The sequence below is a fragment of the Chiloscyllium plagiosum genome, unplaced genomic scaffold (assembly GCF_037043375.1).
Source record: "Chiloscyllium plagiosum isolate Xiang-an unplaced genomic scaffold, Cpla_swu_hap1 HiC_scaffold_51, whole genome shotgun sequence".
Classification (NCBI taxonomy): domain Eukaryota; kingdom Metazoa; phylum Chordata; class Chondrichthyes; order Orectolobiformes; family Hemiscylliidae; genus Chiloscyllium; species Chiloscyllium plagiosum.
In genome coordinates this window covers 40900075-40921800 of record NW_028270189.1, presented here as the reverse complement: position 1 = coordinate 40921800, position 21726 = coordinate 40900075, and the positions used below count along the sequence as shown (strand labels likewise).

General features: G+C 42.4%; 1 long non-coding RNA gene and 1 other non-coding gene across 2 annotated transcripts in view; one reads left to right on the top strand and one right to left on the bottom strand.

Annotated features, from left to right (window-relative positions):
• Positions 1-21726, top strand: part of LOC148135220 (uncharacterized) — a 580459-nt gene that overhangs the window by 355284 nt on the left and 203449 nt on the right. The gene's annotated exons all lie outside the window — the stretch shown is intronic.
• trnar-acg (transfer RNA arginine (anticodon ACG)) lies at positions 6484-6556 on the bottom strand. The gene has a single exon. It is a non-coding gene; the product is annotated as a tRNA-Arg (tRNA).

Sequence of the window (21726 nt, the reverse complement as noted above, 5' to 3'; positions counted from 1 at the left end):
TAATGAAATGGAGAATGCCATATTTATAAGGAACAATCAATAAAGATCTTTTAAATAAAATGTGATGTTGCAGGACTCTGAAATGCACACCGAACTGGCTGTGCTGGGTTTATGAGTCACATTGACTTTTCTGCAGGAGCATCAACTGATTGGGAAGGCAAAATGATATTTTTCATCTGTTCAGCAGTGGCGAAGCAAATATATATTCCTCCATTCCTACCAGCACTTGACAAGGTGAGCATGCATTGCCTGATCGAAACATTCCAGTTCATGAAACTCTTTTTTTTTTAGAAACAGACCGTAGCAGTTATTGAACTGCAGCTTTCTCTTTTCCTTTACCAATTTTAATATCCAAACATTCAGTTGAACTGACAGGATGCTGAATTCTACAACAATTATTTCTTTTCTCTCAGATATTCAGCCTCTGCATTTTTCTTTTCTTCAGCGATCTGAATGACTTGATATTTATGGGGAAATGAATGTTGCAGTTTTTCTCGCATGCGACAGACGAATCAACTGAGTGGTGACAGGTGCATCTAAATGTTCCTATGCAGTTGAGCTGAGGTGGTGTCGAGTTAAAAGTGTGGATCCGGAAAAGTACACCTGGTAAGGCAGCATCCATGGAGGAGGAAAGTCAATGTTTTGAGCATAAGTTCTTCGTCAGGAATGTTGGAAACATTGACACTCCTGGTCCTCCGATGTTGCCTAACCGCTGTGCTATCGAGCGGTATCCTTCCTGACTCTAATCTCTCGCATCTGCAATCCTCGCCTTCTCCTCAGGCGGGGTAGTGTTAGATACTGTTCCTAAGATGTAACAACATGTTCATAATGATAGTTTGGATATGCAGTTAGAAGCTCATCACTGATGAAATTCATTCTCCCCCTCTCAATCTGCCAAGCACATGCAGGTCCTGTGCCTCCTTCATTGACATTCCCTGAACACCTGTCGCCTAAAAGAAGAAGGTCTCATCTTCCCCTTGGGCCCTTGATGCCTCATGGGATCACCAATTTCCTCATTCGCCCTTCCCTCACATTATTCTAGTTTCATGATTCCAACTCAGCATTGCTTTCATGACCTGCACATCACCTTTCCAACCTACCCGCTCCACCTCCTGTCAGAACTAGTATCTTATTCTCCACCTTTATCTACTCCTCGCATTCACAGCTATCACGCTCCCAAACCCCCGAACCTTCCATTTATCTATCAGTCCCCACGGCCACAAACCTCATTCCTGATGAAGGATTTATGCCCGAATCATCAACTCCCCTGCTCGTCGCATGCTGCCTGACCCCGACTGTGTTTTCTATCACCACACTGTCGGCTCTGAGTTCTCGCATCTGCAGTTCTCACTGTCTCCACGGGGCAGTATTGTGTAAAAGTCACATTAGTGGAAAAGTGCAGTTTCTGTGGCTTTCTAAGTTGTTAATTTCAGTTGCTCAATCGGCTCTAGCTGGAGTACTGTGTGTCTTTCTGCAATTATCATCACAGCAGGGATGTGATAGCATTGGAAACGTTGCAGAACAGATTTACCAAGATATTGTGTGTTCGAAGATTTTCACTTATGAAGACAGTTTGGACGGACTGGGCTCTCACAAAGATGTTCTCTTTTTTAAAAAGAAACGGAGCTGTACTTTTTCTCAAGGATAATGTCTCTTGATATCTTTTTATCAAAGGCATTTTAAAACAGTTCGGGCTCCGAATCGGATGAAGTGTTACAGAGATGAAAGTGTTCACTGTGAGGCCTTTCGTTTCTCCGTAAACAGCTGAGGCTTAAGGCCAAAGATTTAATGTTTTAGAAATGAACTGTATAATGGAAAAGGAGTGGTCATTCTGGAAAGCTGAATTCCGGTTTTGAGATCCTGCAGCAATGGTGCACTAACTAATAACCTGTCTCCTTCTGCCCTTCTAATTTTTAACTGTAAGCTTCTGTTTCATTTTTACTGTTTTTAAGGTACTTTTTTTTAAGGATTGCTGAGTATTTTCAGAACAGCATAAGTAAGTGTACTTTGGATAGACTAAGTTCTGTGGGTATTCTATATTCTGTCTTTTGTTTTTCAATCCGTCATTTTGTGAATAATTTTTGAATCTAGCTTACTCGGGTAATTTTCACTGTACGCTTAACGAAAAAATATAACGTTACGGTCTGGGTTGTCTGCTTAATAGCGTTTTGAATGGATTAGCCTCGTCCATAATAAATTGGGAATTAGTTGATGGATTAAAAGAGCAACTGATAGGTGCTTGCATCTTAATTTCGGGTGTTGATTTGGATTGGGGTAGGCAATGTTTGGGAAAGCAATGTCTCATTTAGGTTCAAAGAGTTGTCTTGCTATGGACGATGTAAAGTTGGTAGTTTTACAAAAAGTAATTCAGGCCGGGTTTCTGGAATTAGCAGACACACTGGGGTTGTATTTGCCTCTTTCTGTGAGGAAAGGAGAGATCATTCCCGCAGTAGCTCACCATTTAACTAAGCTGTAAAATCCATGAAATTTTTGGAGATGGTGAAAATTTATTTGAACATGAAGCAGCTTGAGTTAGACTCGAGAGATAAGGAAAGGACACCAGATTTGAACAGTTTGAGATACGATTTGAAGCAGAAAGAGGGAAGAAGAGACAGCAGAGCAGAGAGAAAGGGAGACACAGTTTGAACTTCAGAAATTGGCAATTATTAAAGGAATTCACCTTAAAAGGCTGGAGAGAAAGGCTGAAGATAAGCTTACTCTGGAAGAGCATATTGTTAAAACGACAAGGTTAGCAGCTGAAATGGCTGATTGTTATGAAGTGGTCCATAAAACAGGGATGGGTTTCCAGAATGATTTTAAGTCTGAAGGATAGAAATTGGGGCAAAGAGAAATCCATACGTTGAAAGGGAAAGTTAAATTCATTAGGATAACTTATCACAGAGGAAATAGGAAACTCTTGAAGGGTACAAGATCTGAGGTTTTCATTGCAGTAAAGTAGGCCACATGAAATCAGTGTTTGAGAACTGGGGAAAGCACTGGAAATTCAGATGCAGGGAAACGAAACAAGCCTGGATGTTTTGTTGGCGTGGCAATAGAAAGCACAGTGGAGGGTGGAAAGCTGCATCAGAGTGCACAAGCCTATCAGAGGTTGGTAAGGGGGAAGTGCCACATCTGCTTTAATAATAAACCTGCAAAGGTAAAATTTATTTACCTTGTCCAGGAGTAGCAGATAGAGAGGGAACAATATTGAGGGACACAGGATCGTGCCTGTCTGTGATTCAGAAGGAGGGAGAAACATATACTCCTGAAGAACTATGTATACGGGAATTCATGGTGGGACGAAAAGTTGCTCAGTTATGTACAGTGAGGCGAGAGTGGGCAGAAAGAGTGGGGAATTTCTGCTGGGAGGTCTGGACAAACTCTCAGCTCCAAAAATACAATTTGTGCTTGCAAATGATATAGCTCAATCACCGGTAAGCGTGCTGCCTGCTCCAGTTGAAAAGCCAGTCGAGATGCAGGCAAGTGCAGCAATGCAGGACGTTTATCAAGGAATTTTCCCAGATTGTGTCTTAACGCGATCACAAAGTCACAAGCTGAAGCAGGACAAATCAAAAGGCACGGATATGGAAGCTGAAATATGATTACAATTTTTTTTGTCAGGTAGGTGGGACACAGCAGGGGACAAACGTTAAAAATTGCCAGTATATTCAGCTCTACTATGCTACTGAGTTACAGCAGAAAGATGAATAATTAAAGCAGTTGGATCAGAAGACGTACTTGGAAGGAGAGTGAATGCATCCCCGTGTGATATTACTTAGCAAATGATATGTTAAGGAGGAAGTGGAGAGCAACACATACTCAAGCAAGTGAGAAATGGGCAGAATTTATTTTTCCAGGAGGGTACAGAAAAGTGGTGCTGCGAGTGCCGCATGTGCCACAAATTGGAGGGTACGTAGACGTGATGTAAACGGAGGCTAAAATACAAAGACATTTTTACGGCCTGGATTGCAGGGGGATGCATTTAAATTTTGCCAGACGTGTCATACATTTCAACTAATAGGAAAACCATGGGAAATAATAAAGCCTGCACTTTTAATATCTATCCCAGTGTTCGACGAATCTTTCTTAAGTGTCTTCATTTATTGTGAAGTTTTCCTACATCCAATAAAAGATGGGAATAAGCATTAATTAACAGAAAAAGGATGTATTGAGGAGATTTCCAAATGTTGTTCAATCATGCAATATGACATGATAGGATAGTGGACGAATTACGGTTTTTTAAAAAAACTAGATGAAGACTACCATCAGAGATACAATGAGCTCAAGGGTCAAACTTGACGTCCAAACTTTTCATAGAGTGTTTAGATAGCTTGGAAATAAAACGATTCAAATCTACTGTGTACAATCCAGAATCACAGGGTGCATTGGAAAGGTGACGTCAATTATTAAAGACTATATTGAGGTTTTATGGTTTGGAGTAGCCAGATTATTTCCATAAGGGAGTTGCGTCAGTGCTGTTTGCGATCTGAGATGTACCAAAAGAATCCACCAAACTAAGTCCATCTGAAACCAATTTTGGGCACAAAGTAAGAGGACTATTAAAATGTATTAAGGAAAAATTAATAAGTCAGATTACAGAGACCACGCATTTGGATGATGTGTCAAATTTTAGAGTTGAACTAAATAATGTTGGGAAGTTGTCGAGACAGTATTTAAAAGTATCGCAGCAAATGGTGAAGCAGGAAGTGTATGAGAAATCAAACAATCACAATTTTGCCGCTGGGACTAATGCAATTATTTAAAATTCATTAATCTGTGAAACTTTAAAGCAAGGTTTAAAAGACATTATCAAATTGAGAGGAAATTGAGTGAGGTTAGCTACTTGATAGTGACTCCAGTCATGAAGGAATCTCACAGAATGTGATGGAATATGCTCTAACTGTATTTTGGCAGAGAACGAACGCAAGAGGAGAATGCGTTTTTGACTGCGACACACTGGGAAGAACCAATGTCAGGAAATTCTGCATTGGACGTTCCTGAAATAAAATTGGACAATGCAAAAGTTGTCCAAAAAGTTATTCAGTTATCTTCCAGAAGAAAAACGAAAGAGTTATTACTCTTGCATGGGGAGATCTGCTGAAATATACTGGGAATTAATAATCTAATTGTAGATGATGTAAATATAGGAGATGCTGTTCTGACTCTGTAACATCCTTGCAGGCATAACCCTTTAAAGTTGGACAAGTTCATAAGGAGATATCACGTATGCACCAATATGGCATAACCGAAGTGAGTTTCAATGAATAGAGTTCACCCATCATCATGGTGCCAAAGGCAGATAAGACCCAACAGTTATGTGTGGACTATCACAAAATCAATGTTGTTAGAAAGACTAATGCGTATACATATCTGCAGTTGGAGGACTGTGTGGAAAAGATTGGAGGAGCAACTTGCATTTCTTAGTTGGACTTCCTCAAAGGTTACTGGTAGGGAACTTTGACAGAAAGATCAAAGGCAAATTTATAACGCCAACTGGCCTGCAGAAATTTAAAGTAATGCCGTTTGTATGAAAAACACTTCAGCCACATTTCAGAGGTTAACTGACAGGGTAATTGCTGAATACGCAACTGATTGGTGTATATTGTGCCTGGTGACTTTCAAACTCTCGTGCATTGAATATGTACTGCATTTATCGGGCTTTTTTGATCGAATTCGGAAGTCAAACTGGTTTGTAAACCTAGCTGAAAGTGAATCTGCCAAAGCTCAAGTCACCTTCCTGGGAAACGTCGTTGAACACGGACAAATAGCCCCACGGGATGCGAAATCGAAAGTTACAGGGGACTTTTACACATTGTTGACGAAAAGAGCAGTACTACGGTTCCCCACTTTGAGTGGCTTTTGCTGAAAGTTTGTGCTGAATGTTAGCAGTGGGACTACTCCACTCACCGAACTGTTAAAAACAGGCAAGAAATTTCAGTGAACACAAGACTTTCAAAATGTTGTTTTTCTCAGAGCAGAGCTGATTGAGAGGAGACATGATTGACGTGTACGAAATAATGAGGAGCAAGGAATTACAGATTGAAGGAAACATTTACTCTTGATCGATCACCAGGGTTGGTAGATTTCAGATAAGATGCAGAAAGCTTTGAATAGACTGGTAGGAAAACTTTATCAGTCAGCGGGTAGGAGACTCGAGAACTCACACTCTATAAAGATCAGTTGGACAGTTAACCCTTCATTCTTCTCTGATTCCACTCGCCAAAGAGTTTCGAAAAATGCTCAAAGCAGAGCATCACCGCGAGCAACAGTTATTCGATCAGTGGCTTTATGAAATGGAAAGGTGCCCAATAGTCACCCGCGCGACTATTCGGCTTCCCTCCTGTGATGACGCTGGGGCATTGACTCTCATGTTCCCGGGGGCATTTAATGAAGGCATTCTCGATCCTGCAGATGAGGAGCTCACACCTTATTTCGGCTTTTGAAAAATCAATATTTAAACGGGATTAAAATCTGCCCTGCTGGCGAGCCAGGTAGGATTCGAACCTACAGTCTCCTGATTCGTAGTCAGGCGCGTTATCCATTGCGCCACTGGTCCCATGCACAGCCTTAGGAGCCGTAATGTTAATACGGACACGGTTAATAGCAGTCAAGTTCACCAATTGAACAAGCAATAAAGATAATCACTGTCACTGCTTCAGTCTAATTTTCATCACCTTTCAAAGCAACGAATTTTCCAAAAAAAACACATATGTTCTCATGAAGCTTCCATTCACACTCTGTCTGCTTAGTCATTTGATGGAATGTGATGTGATGAATTTCGAATCCACTTCTTCAGCATAACTGACGTGAACGTGAGCCTAATCACCACATTGTATGTACCAGTTAATTTTCAGAGGTTTCGAGTACAGTAGCGACTTTTACGAATATGCAGGAAAGTGAATACTGTGAACCGAGCAAAAAAATCCCTTCATGGAAATTAATCCAGTGCAAAGTCAAACATATGAGGACGGCAGATGACGTAAACATTCCTCTGCATCACTCTGCACAGATGCTTCTCCAAGAATTGACTCTTTGCAGAATTCTTCTTTGTAATTTTGACTGTCCCGGTTGTAGATATTCTTTCAATCCACAACAAGTATCCTGCTGAAAACTACTGACTTAAGAATAAAATAGTTGAGTATCTATTCGACCAGCTGATGTCCCAAAGTTCCGTGTTCCATGTTCTTGCAGGTGAAATTAGAGCTCCGAACCTGATGTCCCACTGCTTCTTGATGCGTGGGAATTGAAGCCGGTGTCCTTAAGGCGGGAGCTTTTAGCCTCGATATTTCACGCGCCTCTATATCATCAGAGAATGGCATTCCGCTCACCGATTGCATTTTCGCAGCCACATGCTCGCGCTGAACGCCATTACCATTTCCAATTAGTTTTGGGTGCACTGCAAATCAATTTCTCTGATTCCACGCCCTTGAACTGGGATTATATGTCATGCCATTATATGATTACGTCAATAAGTGAGGAAATTGGTGAAGTAACCGATGTTAAAATACAGTGTTATTGAGAAATACATTTCAGCAATACCCTGCAGTATCCCATGACCCTTTGAAGTTTTGTAGATATCTCGCAAACGTAACATCCTACAATCTCAGTGTTGCAATCTCTACAGTCTCTCCGGACATAGAAGCGATATATATGCAACCGAATCTGAGTTCCCACATCTCAGTCACTGTTTGACAAGTATTCCTTTGTGCGTGTGTTTCTGTTCTTGGCATAACCTCTGCCCCGATCCTTATTGCTTTTTGCATCGTGCTTTTCCATGTGGCGCCAGGATCATGAAATGGTTCTTCCTTGGCATTGTCAACACAGCAAGTTCTGCTCGAATCACAGTCACAGCAATCGGCATTTTACCCGTTTTACTCCATGTAATATGATCTTAGCAAACGCTGAGAAAATCAATCTTTGTTTTACATGAAAATACTCTACGTGGTGATAGGTTTCCTTCTTCAAACACCCGCTATCTCACATCTTTGTGTTTCACATATCATAACCACCCTTTATCGAAGAAATCTCTCCCTCCCACAAGAACTAATTCGCCTAAACGTCCACCCTCCCATTTCACTGAGGTATTGCGCAATATAATACTCACATTTACACTGTTCATTCTGTACTGCTGCGGTCACTGTTTTGGGTGTAAGTGCTCAATCCCATGGTCGGCATCTTCAAGCAATTCAATCTATTTAGATGCAGCTGTTCTGTAATTAATCCTCATGGAGCAGCTTTTACTGACACGGACAAGAGATTACTGGAACATCGGGCTCAGGGTAAGTGCACAGCGCAGGATTGAGCAAATGATGTTTTATTGGGAAAGAGAAGTTTCTGTGGCTTTCTCCAGTCAATTATTTCATTTGTTCATTCGGTTCCCCCGAAATATTGCGTGCAGTTCTGCAATTCACATTACAATAGTCATGTGATCGCACTGGAAACCGTGCAGAAATTTACCAAGTTGAAAAGTTTAGGTTATGAAGACAGATTGTTTTGACTGGGGTTGTTTTCTTCAGGCAGAGGAAACTGTGAGGATACATGTTTCATATGCACTAAGTAATGAGCGACATGGACAATGCAGAGTAAAAGAAACGTTTCCTCTTGACCGATCAACAGGGGCGAAGACTGAAGTTAAGAAGTGGAAAGGATTGAGGAGATATGCAGAAAAATCTAATCAGCAAGCGGATGGTTGAATCTGGATTCACTGTCTGAACCCACATAACCTTCAGAAATACACGGATCTGAACTTGAGTTGTTAATGCATACAAGGCCAAGTGATGAAAGTGAATAAAGATAGTCAAGCGATTGCATCTGACGAAAGCATGTACAACGACCTTGAGGGCTGTCATTCTACACATACGTGGTATTCGTGTAGCTGTCCATGGTGGGCTAGCAGGTCCATTTTTTTCGCTTCCTTCGCTGTGACCCGGCTTTGATTCTCAGTCCGGGCGTTGGGTTTGTTTTGATCCTGACAGTGACATCAGCAAAAGCAGACCCCCTGCAAGTGGAGTGTTTTTAGTACCTCGGATCAGTTAATGACGTCGAGAAATGAGAGACGATGTCACAGACTCTTAAATAAAGGGCACGGTGCCTCGGCAGTCTCTGCTCATTCAGACAGATCACTCGCCATTCTCCTCTGATTCCGCTTCCTAAATGTTTTCCCAAAATTGTCAAAGCTGAGACTTGGCTCTGTGTCTCGTTTCCTTCACAATCGCAGGTGCCACAGTGAATCTCGGAAAGTTGAAAGGTGTAGAGGGCAACCTGAGTGAAGAATTCAGCTTTCCCCCCCAGTGATGATTCTGGGATATTGACTCTGACGGTCGCAGGGGTATTTAATGAAGGGACTCCTGTCCCTGCAGTTCAAGTTGCAAACCTCATTTCGGCTTCAGAACAGTCCGTTTTAAGTGCAATAAAGTCAGCGCTGCCCGCAAGCCAGGTTGGAATCGAAGCTCCACACAGTAGATCTGTAGTTAGGTATGTTATCCATTGTGCCACTGACCCGTTGTATGTGCTACATTGTGCGGTAAATTAACTTGTATGTGAAGTTGAAGCCTGCCAGTCTTGGTCTTGAACCAAGTCGAAACCTTAACTACAATCTCTGGACCATAACCATGCGCATTATCCATTGTGACACTGTGCTCGCGCGTGCTTGAGGTTGGCATTCTGCAGAGTTGTGATCTAAACACGGACATGACCAATCGTACTCATGTTCACAAGTTGAATAACCAGGAAAGATAACCACCGTTACTGCTTCACTCCAATGATCCACTCTTTGTGCAGCGGGAGGTTTTGTAACGAAAAGACATTCATCCTCATGAAACTTCCATTCACTTTGTGTCTACTCAGCCATTCAATGGGATCTCCGCTCAGCTGATGAATTTCAAATTCACTGCACTGATTTTGCTCCAGCACTTTTGATCAACTAATGCCTAATCACAACATCGTATTCAAGCTGATTTTCTAAGTCTGAACGTATGTTAACGGCCTGTGCGAGTTTACAAGAAATTCAATAAAATGAAATGACCAAAAAAATTCCCCTTCTGCCCAGAGCAGAGTTAGCCATATGAGATAGCTCAGAGAGAGAAAACATTACCTCCATTTCTCTCAGTGCAGATGTCAATAGTAGCTGCTCCAGATACAGTTGGAACTTCCAGCTTGATATCCCAGTGCTCCCTGCTTCGTGTCAATGGAAGCTGCTGCAGTTCAGGTTGGAGCTCCCAGCCTGATGCGACGTATACCACGTCAATAGAAACTGCTCCACGCAATGTTGGAACTCCCAGTCCCCGGCATTTCAATTCACTCTGTACTTTCAGTGAAATACTTCACACTCAATGATTTCATTACTGAACTCATATCCGTTGCCTCATCCTCATCCGCATTTCCAGTTTGATCTTCCCTGCTGCACCACACAGTTTCTCGTATTCCAGGCATGAAACCTGGCACTATATGATATTCCACAGCAATGGTCACTTCCTTGTATGACGAAATTGCTAAAGTAACCGATGGTAAACTACATTTCTTTTGCAGAAATACATTCCAGCAATTCCCTGCGCTATTCCCTGATGCTTTCATTTTCTGGAGGACTATATCAATCTTCACCTTCAACAAACTAAGTGATGAAATATCCATCGGCTCTGGAGGTACCGAAGTTAACCATTCAGCTCACCATGAGTTTGCATGTCTCAGTCACTGTTTGTCAAGTATTACTACTGTTCATGTGGTCCTGTTCCTAACATATCCTCTGCCACTATCTTTACTGCTTTTTGCATCATGCTATTCCATGCGGTGCCGGTATCATGCAGTGGTTAGCGCTTTGCGTAGTGGCAGCAGAAAGATCATCTGCAATTTGACTTCCAGTATTGTCACTTGTTACCGTTTTATGCAGAGTAAGACATGCTTAACAAAAGCAGGAGCGAATCAATCGTTTTTGACATGAAAATATTCGTCGAGGTGATGATTTTGCTCCTTCAAACCCTCACCCTTTCACATCTCTGCTGTCTATGTATCAGGATTCAAACCCACCAATTCTCGGAGATTTCTCCCCATCCCACGATCAGTAACCCTGCTTTAGGTTCCTCCTCCAATTTCCCTGAGGCATTTGGCTATCAAGCTCTCGCATTGACATTGTTCAGTCTGTTCAGCTGCAGTCAATGTTGTTGGGCGAACGTGACCAAATCCCACAATTTGGACCTTAAAACCAATCGATCCATTTACATACTGCTGTTGTGAGATCAGTGTTCATGTAGCAATTTTTACTGACATGTTCTGGAGATCACTGGAACATCAGGCTCAGGAAAATGACACAATGCATATTTGTTTTTTTTTGGAAACGATCAGTTTTTCTGTTCTAATTTCAATGGCGAAGAGGAGATTGTGAGGAAACATGATTGAAATGTGCAAAACAATGAGAGATAAAGGCGTGTTCGGCTGAAAGAAATGTTTCCTCTCGGACAAACGCCAAGTGGTGTCGATTAAATGTACGAGGCAGAAAGTTTTCAGTAGATAAGCAGTAAAAACTTTATCCACCAGTAGTGGTGGTGGATAAATCTGCAACTCATTGTGATGAAATCAACACAACCTTCAGAGATATTCAATCTGTATTCGTGATGCTAAGGCATACAAGACAAAGAGATGGAAAATGGAATGAGGATAGTGAAGCGGTTATTTCTGCAAAGAACGCGTCCAACACATTTGAGGGCTGTCAGACGACGTGCCTCCGACCGTTGTACTCGTCCCTGGTCGTGTAGTGGTTCTGAATTGGCACTTTTACCACTGCAGCCCGCGTTCAATTCCCAGTAAGGGCTGTTTTGTTCAGCATCAACAGCGTGGGCTTCTGTGATAGGATTCCTTTCAATGCTTCGAATCAATCAATGTCTCCACGAACATCAGAGTCAATGTCCCAGCCTCTTAAAGAAGGAGAAGGTGCCTCGGCACTCCATGAACCAACATGAGACTGAGATATTTATTTTGTTTCCTTGCCATTACTATGAGCCGCAGCGATTGGGTCGATGGCTCTGTGAAATTGAAAAGTGCCGATTCGCAGTGTGTGGGACTATTTGGTCTTCCTCACTTGTGCGACATTGACTGTGATGTTCTCCGGGATGTGTACTGAAAGAGATTCTCGTGTCTGCATATCAGGAGCTCAAGATTCATCTCGACTTCAGAACAATGAGGAAGATTAGGTTGTGAGATTAATAAATACCTGTGTTAACCTCGAGCTAGAGCGGAGTGAAATCTACAATGTTCTGATCTTGAGTCAGGCACGTTAGACTTTGCGCCAATAGCCCCATATGTTCTTCACGCTTTCATGCCTCAGAGTTTTGATGTTAACAAGGACAGGAGAAATAGCAGTCATATTCAAAAATTTAACCAGGAAAGAAAATCACCACCAGTGCTTCAGTCCAATCCGCGTTGTGTTTCAGCGCGATTCATAATGAAAACATATCTGTCATGATGAAGCTTCTATTCAGCCTCTTGTCTGTTCAGTCATTGAATGGGATCATCATTGATCCTGTAAATTTCAACATTAGTTTCCAGCTTTTCCTCCATATATCAAGATAAACTCGAGCATAATGTCAACATCAAATAGAGTCATAGAGTCAGAGAGATGCACAGCATGGAAACGGACCCTTTGGTCCTACTCGTCCATGCTGACCAGATATCTAAACCTAATCAAGTCATACCTGCTATCACCCCGTCCATATCCCTCCAAAACCTTTCTATTCGTATATCCATCCAAATGCCTCTTAAATGTTGCAATTGTACCAGCCTCCACCACTTCCTCTGGCAGCACATCCATACACATTACTCTCTGTGTGAAAACGTTGCCCAGTGGGTCTCATGTATATCTTTCCCCTTTCACCGTAAAACTATGCCCTCTAATTTTGGACCCACAGACCCCAGGGAAAAGAATATTTCTATTTACCATATTTTTGACCCTTATAATTTTGAAAGCCTCTAATAAGTCATGCCCCAGCCTCCGACGCGCCAGGTAAAACAGTCCCAGCCAATTAAGCCACTCCCTCTTTAGCAAATCATCCAACATTGACAGACTCCTCATTTCTTTCTGAACCCTTTCAAATTTCGTAACTTCTTTCCGATACGAAGGAGACCAGGTTTGCACGCAATATTCCAACAGTGGCCTGCCGAATGTCTTGTACAGCCGCAACATGACCTCCCAACTCATGTACTCAATACTCTGAACAATAAAGGAAAGCATACGAAACGCCTTCTTCACTATCCTATCTACCTGCGACTCCACTTTCAAGTTAAATTTCAAACATCAGGATTCTATGAACCTGCACTCCAAGGTCTGTATGTTCAGAAACGCTCCCTCGGACATTGCCATTAAGTCTTGAAGTCCTGTTATGATTTGCTTTCCCAAAATGCAGCACCTCACATTTATCTGAATTAAACTCCATCTGCTATTTCTCAGCTGATTGGCCGAACTGGTCAAGATCCTGTTCTGTGGTAACTCTCTTCGCTGTCCAACACAACTCCAGTTAAATGACAAAAAGTAGAGGACCCAGCACGGATCCTTGTAGCACTCCACTGGTCACGGGACTCCAGTCTGAAAAACAACCCTCCACCACCACCCTCTGTCCTCTCCCTTTGATCTAGGTATATACCGTTAATCTTTGGAAGATTAGTTCGCTTTAATGACTTGTATGGGTTTTCAGGAAATATAATATCATGGCACGAGCTGAAAATCACTTGCTGCAATTTAACCAAATACGCAGTCAGTCTTATGATAAAAGGCAGAAAAAGAAAATATTACCTGCGTTTCTTTCTGCACAGATTCTCCTCCACGAGCTGAATCCTTGCCACATTTTCCCTTCTTTTTGCGAGATTTCCCTGGGACAGATATTCACTCAATCTACAAACATGGGTCCTGCTAAATACTACTTTAATTCAGATTAAAATAACTGAGTATCCTTTCTCCAACTTTACGTCTCATCGGTCCGTGCTCCTTATCAATACAATCTGCTCCAGGTGAGGTTGGAACTTCCAGCCTGCTGCCACAATGCCCCTTGCTTTATGCCAACAGAAGCTGCTCCCGATAAGTTGGAGATCCCAATCTGATATCACAATGCTCCTTGCTCCATGTCAATAGAAGGTACTACAGGTGAGGTTGGAGTCCCAGCCCCGGCGTTTCATGCACCTTTATACCGACACAGCGGGCTCATCCTCATGCCAATTTCCAGTTTGAACTTCACTGCTGCGCCACTCAGTCTCTCTTAGTTTAGCCCTGGGAACACGAGATAAAATGATATTCTGCAACACTGGTTACTTATGTGGAATATCACAATTCTCCATTTCATAAATCAGAATTCAAACCCACGCACTTTCAGAGATTTCCCTCCCTTACAAGGCCATTAAACCTCCTTTACATCGCTCCTGCCATTTCACTGAGGCATTCCATAATCTAACGTGCACATCGGCACCATTCTGTCTGTGTTGCTGCTGTCACTCTTGATGGGTAAACGTGTCTTATCCCATCATCGGGAACAGGAAACCATTCGATCCATTTCAATCCCGGTGGTTGTGAAATCAATCATCATGTCGGAGACTTTACTGGCATGGACCAGAGATTACATGTTAACAATTCGTCTTGATTTCCTGCCACTAAGCCAGTATGGCATCTTACTTGCTACGTTTCCATTAATGCCACAGACGTTTATCTTTTAACCAGTTTGCCATTGTAAAATAAACACACACCTTGTCAAAAATACTAGTCTAATTCTTGTGCGAGGTGCCTTCAGTCTGACGTTAAGCTGACTGGTTTTTGATCTCTACCACCAAGATGCTCTCCCGACGCCATTCCTCCTATTGTGCTGCTCTTGTTTGTCTTGCCATGACTGATCAAAACAGTGCTCTTGAAATCACTTCAAAAATCATTTCGCATTACAATGACACACTACATTGGAGTTGTGAAAATCCACTGTTATTTCTACCCTTTTATTTGATCATTATTGAGAGATTAACTGCCATTAGCTCCACTATACCACTAAGTTTTTCTGGTCTCTGTGGCACTCTTCCACCAGTGCCACTGCATTTTTTGTTCCTTCGCTGAATTTTTACAGTCGCGTTTGATGTTCATTTAAAACATCATTTCTCAGAACTGCAATTTTTCAATCGAGCAAAATCGCCAGCCTTTTCATTTAAAGTCCCCTATAATGATATCAAAGGGGGAACAAATGAGAGTTTCAGCAGCAGATGAACTGAGATTCGGCCGAGTTATCAATTGTCAGCGTGTGGGGCACATGTGATCATGATGATGATAAGATCCAACAGCGCAATCCAGCAGCTTTCATGCAAACATTCGTTTGGTGTTAGCTGCACAAACTGCACAATTTCCCTTCATTTCACAATCGGTCTTTTTGTTTTTAGCTTTTCTTTTCTTCCTGTAGTTCTCCCTTAATGGTAGTAACTCTGTCTGACGTTCAAAATGCCTACCTTTCTTATACCCCCAAATCGGATTATCTCATTTGTTCGATGTTGGCAGAATAATAAATTCAAAATCGATTGGCTTTTAATTTACAGAGACGTAAATGAATCTCGTTGGTTAAATTTGAATTGTCGTCAAAACAGCAACCAACTCAGGTACCTATTTCACAGCCAAACGTTATATATTTTCAATTTTCCAGTAAACTCTGAGACTGCTCTCGTAAGCTCTCAGTGCAGAACAACATTCTACCTCTCTTAAAGGTACAGCACACACTTTCAACTTGATAACAATTTGGAATTGCACATCAGGTTGTCACTGGCCCACCGCACACAAAACCAGAAATACAGACCTCAAACAAAGGACAGTTATAAGTGGATAAAGGAGCAGTAAAATGTGCCATGTCACAGTCAAAGTGAAACAGGGGATAGAGAAAGATACTGTACTTGCCAGCACACAGAAAATAGTCAAGTATTTTGCAGGAGACTACATCATAGTCATGAGAATGAATTGATCTAATTTTTTTGGATAACATGGTGATGAGGTAGAACTCCATATTACCGCCAAGAGCAGTAGCCTGTAGTGTTTAGTGCAATGCAACACTTCTTCAGACTCTCTCATTCAGTGTAAAATCCATATTTGGCAGTGGGGGAGTAAGGAGCGTTCGAATACAGAGAGCAGAAGTAGAGGAGTGGGAAGAGCACAGAGGAATGTTGGGCTGGAAGCAGTGGTGGATTAATGGGGTGTAAGACCATGGATGGATTTGAAAACAAATCTGAGAATTATAAAACCAGTGGAGAGTCATCGTGGGAACCAATGCAGATCTGAAAATGTGTTGCTGGAAAAGCGCAGCAGGTCAGGCAGCATCCAGGGAACAGGAGAATCGATGTTTCGGGCATAAGCCCTTCTTCAGGAAGCCCTTCTTCGGGCTTATGCCCGAAACGTCGATTCTCCTGCTCCCTGGATGCTGCCTGACCTGCTGCGCTTTTCCAGCAACACATTTTCAGCTCTGATCTCCAGCATCTGCAGTCCTCAATTTCTCCAACCCATGCAGATCAGTGAGTTTTATTTAGTCAGAACAGAAGGGAAGTCAAGGAGGGAATGACAAGTAGTTAGCTTCACATCTTTCACATGAAAGCTTCTCAATGTTTTTTTTAATAAAGTTGTTGAGCAAGGCACTTGCAGAAAGAACATCAAGGGTATGATGAAAATTCAACATACTTTGCGAAAAGGTAGTCAGATTTTACCAGATTATTGATATTCTTTGTGGAGCTATCGTGTGTTATGGATAAACTGCCATTTACTGACTCATTCTTGAGGCTGTCAAACTTCACTTGAACGCTCCCACCGTTCTCCTTACAATGTACATTCCGATCCAGTTGATGTCATCAACAAGTTTGGAAAAATTACAAGAGGTCCAAATGTCCAAATCATGTATAATGGTTGGGAACAATTTGGTTCAAGCATTGAATCATAGAATCTCTGCAATGCAATGAGGCCCTACTCTCTCCCTATCATGCTGCATTTCGCGTGCCCAATCCACCAAGCCTGGACATTCTTGGATATAATGGGCAATTCACTTAAACCGTGAATATTTGTACTGTGTGCAGAAACAGCAGCATCCGCAGGAATCCCACGCAGACACTATGAATGTGCACAATTCATGTTGGCAATCGCGTGAGGATGGAATTGAACCCCGGTCTCGAGCACTGTGAGGCAGCAGTGCTGTCACTGATCCTTGTGGTACTCCACCCGTAACAGAACACCAACGTGAGTAAAAAGTGCGCTTATTCCTACTCTATGCTTTCCAGCTGGTAAACAATCCTTAATGAATGCTGGCACGTTTTCTCCAACCCCATTGTGTTTTGTGATGTTGTGTGGGACCGGATAAAAATCTTCCTGAACAAGCAAAACAGTGGGGTTCCAACGTGAATTCCACTCCACAGGAGACTTTGCAGAGATCACGTAACTTGAAAGATGACTCCCAGCGCATCCACATTCTCTCATTGTCTTCCTCTTTCTTCAACATTTTGGGATGAAGCCTGTTTGGTCTAATTGACTAAAACTTTAGTCCAGTTAACTTTTGAAGTACGACCTCTTTCCTGTTCTTATTTTTTTGTCCCTTGTTTCGTATTTTTGGGACATTTAATCTCCCGATGAAGGGCTTCTGATTGGATGTTGACTGACGGCCTGTGTTTTTCCAGTACCACATTCTTCGACACTGATTGCAAGCATTTGCGATCCTCACTTTCTCCTTTTCCACAATCTTGACATTTGCATAGTATCTCACTGTGCTGATTCGCTTTGCGTCTTGCCAGGCCAGATGATCAGCTGAAGCCTCGCCCACACACACGTGTTCTGTTTCTCCTGACTTTGAACGAAGTTTGTACCTTTCCTGTTCACAACACCATACTATTCAGGTTAGGATAAATGATGTGACTCCGTCAGACTCTGCTGTGATCTTTGATCCAAATTTGCTGAGTGCAAATCAATCCTTCTAATAACCTATAAGATTGATTTGAAGAATATAATTGAGAGAGAACCAATTCAAACATGCTCAGTTAAGTGTCTAAACAACTCTTTATGTGGCTCAGTGTCAAGTGTTGCCTTTTCACATTCCTGTGAATCATTTTGGACATTTTGACAGATGGAAGACGGGGTAGAATTACAATCTGATGGTTTTGATTTGGATATCCATTGCAATTCCATCATCATTTCCAGGTGTTTAACCTGTAACTCCTCACCTGCCAGTAATCTGGGACCACGTGCACTACGTGGACTGCAGCAGTTCAAGAAGATAATCCATCGACTTCTACATAGGCAATTGGAGATTGACAATATCAGCCAGTCTTGCTCATGAAAGGGCTGGAGAGTGGGGTGAACTAATCTGCTCAGGAAACCAGCATGGGCACGATGCGCCAAATTATCTTGTGTTGCAATCATTCGGTAATTGCGACTAAAATTAAAGAAAAAAAGACTCACACAGGCTGCCATGGATCTGTTTCTGCATCCACCACTCAGTAAGAAAGCAGCTAATCGTTGGAACATCTGTACTTTTAGACTCAGTGCTGTGAGAAACACCTGCAAGGAAATAATAGCAAAATACTGCAGCAGCTGAAATATTTTTTTTTCATAAAACAGGCTATGCTGAAAACCTTAGCTGGTCTGGTTTGTGCAGGGAAAGAAGGTAGATGAATGTTTTAGCGTGCGCAGGCAGACATCAGGAAATAAAAATGAAGTAGATTTTCCTCGTCCTTATGATCTGAGAAGCAGAAGGAAAATGGAGTAGATTTGTGACAGTCACAGGCTCTGGGGATGGTAATTGGTGGAAAACTCATAAAGACACAGTCGACAAGAGTTATGGTATAATAACAAAAAGAGGTATCTAAAATTCATCACTGTCAATCCAGGTAAGAAATTCAGAAGACACAAATATACCTTGGTTTGGGTTTGGTGTGTGTAAATACTCTCCTCTGAACTCACTGTAAATGCAGTTTCGTAAACCCTTCTCTACCAGGCCAGGAGAGAAATTCACAATCATTGTGTCCTGGTCACAATCTTGTTCCATGTACTGTGCTATACTGTAGAAGTTGGCGGACGTTATCTCAAGTCCAAATGGCACTCCGTCAGCGCCTAGTATCACCGGATCCATTGCTCACGCCACCTGAACATGCTTAAGAGAGGATAAAGCAAACATGACTGACAAGAGAAGTCAGTGAGAGCACAGAAACAAAAGAAAAACACCATCTGGTGTAGAGTAGTGAAACCTAGAGCATTTGGAAGGGTTCAATAACGAGCAGAGAACAACCGAAATGGCAAGATGAGTTATTAAGATTTAGTACGTAAGTGTGTGAACTTGAAATATAAAGAATGGTGCAAGAGTTTGTTCACATATTTAAAAGGTTACAGAGAGAATAGTAAGGTAAAACAATGACTGCAGATGCTGGAAACCAGATTCTTGAGTAGAGTGGTGCTGGAAAAGCACAGCAGTTCAGGCTGCATCCGAGTAGCAGGAAATTCCGACGTTTCGGGCAAAAGCCCTTCATCAGGAATACAGGCAGAGAGCCTGACGGGTGGAGAATTAAATGTGAGGAGGGCGTGGATGGCGAGAAAGTAGAATAGAGTACGATAGGTGATTGTGGGTGAGGATGAAGGTGACAGGTCAGTGAGGAGAGTGGGAGAAGGTAGCTTCAGGGCAGAGGAAATGACCTGGGAGTTGCAGTGGAAGAGGACTCCCTGAGATTCTTGTAGAGAGAGGAGGAAACTTTCTTCAAGGCAGGCATCCTTGCAAGAGTATTCGCAGTAGGGTTAAAGTCAACTCGGTAAAAACAATTACTGCAGATGCGGGAAACAAGATTCTGGAGTAGAGTGGTGCTGGAAAAGCTCAGCAGTTCAGGCATATTCCGAGGTGCAGGAAAATCCGACGTTTCGGGCAAAAGCCCTTCATCAGCAATACAGGCAGAGCACCAGAATGGTGGAGAGACAACAGAGAGAAGAGTGCAAATTGGTGCACTGGAGAAGACGTAATGGGGAACAACGAAATGGTGCAGGTGAACACGTACTTTGCATCAGTTTTCACAATGAAAGACAACAACAAAATATGTGAATTAATAGACACGTAGGGAAGAAGTGAATGAAATGCCAACAATAACCAGTAGATGCCGGGGAAGCTGCAAGGTCTGAAGGGATTAAGTTACTGAGACCAGATGGACTGCATTCCTGATTTCTGAAGGAGATTGCTGAGGAGATTGTGGACGCATTGGTCGTGATCAGTCGGGAGTCATCGGCGTCAGGGTGGGTCCCAGATGACGGGAAATTTTTAAATGCAACACCCCTGCTGAAAGAAAGGGGAGAGGCAGACACAGACTACTGACAGTGTTGCACAGTACTTGGAAATGGATGGTAAATTACAGCAAAGTCTGCTTGTCTTCATCAAGTGGACGTCATGTCTGACAGCTATGCTCGATCTCTTTGAGGAAGTACCAAGTAAGTTAGGCAAAGCAGAGCCAGTGGACGTGATCTAATTCAATACTCATAAGTCCTGTGATAAGGTGCCATACAGCAGACTGCTAAATAAGGTAAAAGCATGCTGTTAGTGACAAGGAGGGGATTGACTGACTGGCTGAGTGAGAACAGAGGGGTCTTTTACAGGATGGCAGCTACTGATTTTTTAAGATTTGCACAGCCATCGGTGTTGAGAGCATGACTATTCAAGTTACACGTTAAACATCTGGACAAAGGAACAGAGTGCATTTTCGCTACAGTTGCACTTGACACAAACGTAGTTTGAGAGACAGGTCATGTCAAGAAAGCTGGGAAACTTCATAAGATGCTAGGCAGGCGCAGAGAGTGGGCAAATTAGTGGCAAATGCAATACAAAAAGGGATGTGTCAGGTTATGCAGTATGAGAGGAAGAAGGCAGGCTTCGACTGATTTCTGTTCACGGAAAGCCTTTAGAAATCCGAAGGACAAAGTGACTTGGGAGCCCTAGATCAGGCAGGTTCAGTTGGAATTCAGGAAGGAAAATTCACTTTTATACTATATATAAAGGGGCCTCAAATACAAGAGCAGAGATGTCCAGTTGAGCATTTATATAGTCGTGGTCAGACTGCATTTGGAATATTGCAGGAAGTTAGGTCCGATATCTAAGGGTATTTCAGAGTCATACAGCAGTTTAGCAGACCATTCACTCCATATATACCATGCAGAACTCTTTGCCAAATTAAAATAGACCCGCCTGCCTGCCGTTGTCCCAAAAACTTCCAATACATTCCTAATCAGTTACTTATCCAAATGACTGTTAAATACACTGCAGTACACCAGAACTGCAAAAAGAAGAGGAACACCTATGCAAGGTATTCGCCAAAAACGGATAGCTGCGCAACTTCATCAATAGATGCCTAAGAGAAAGACCACGGAACGAGGACATACCACAACCAAAAGGACTAGCCACACTGCCATACATCAGGAGCATCTCAGAAATGACAGCCAGACTACTGCGACCCCTAGGACTCATAACGGCACACAAACCAACAGCCACGCTCAGACAACTCACCAGAACGAAGGACCCGATACCCAACATGAGCAAGACGAATGTAGTGTACAAAATACCATGCAAGGACTGCACAAAACACTATATAGGACAAACAGGAAGACAGCTAACAATCCGCATACATGAACATCAACTAGCCACGAAAACGACACGACCAGCTATCCTGAGTAGCCACACACGCAGACAACAAGCAACATGAATTCGACTGGGACAACACTACTATCATAGG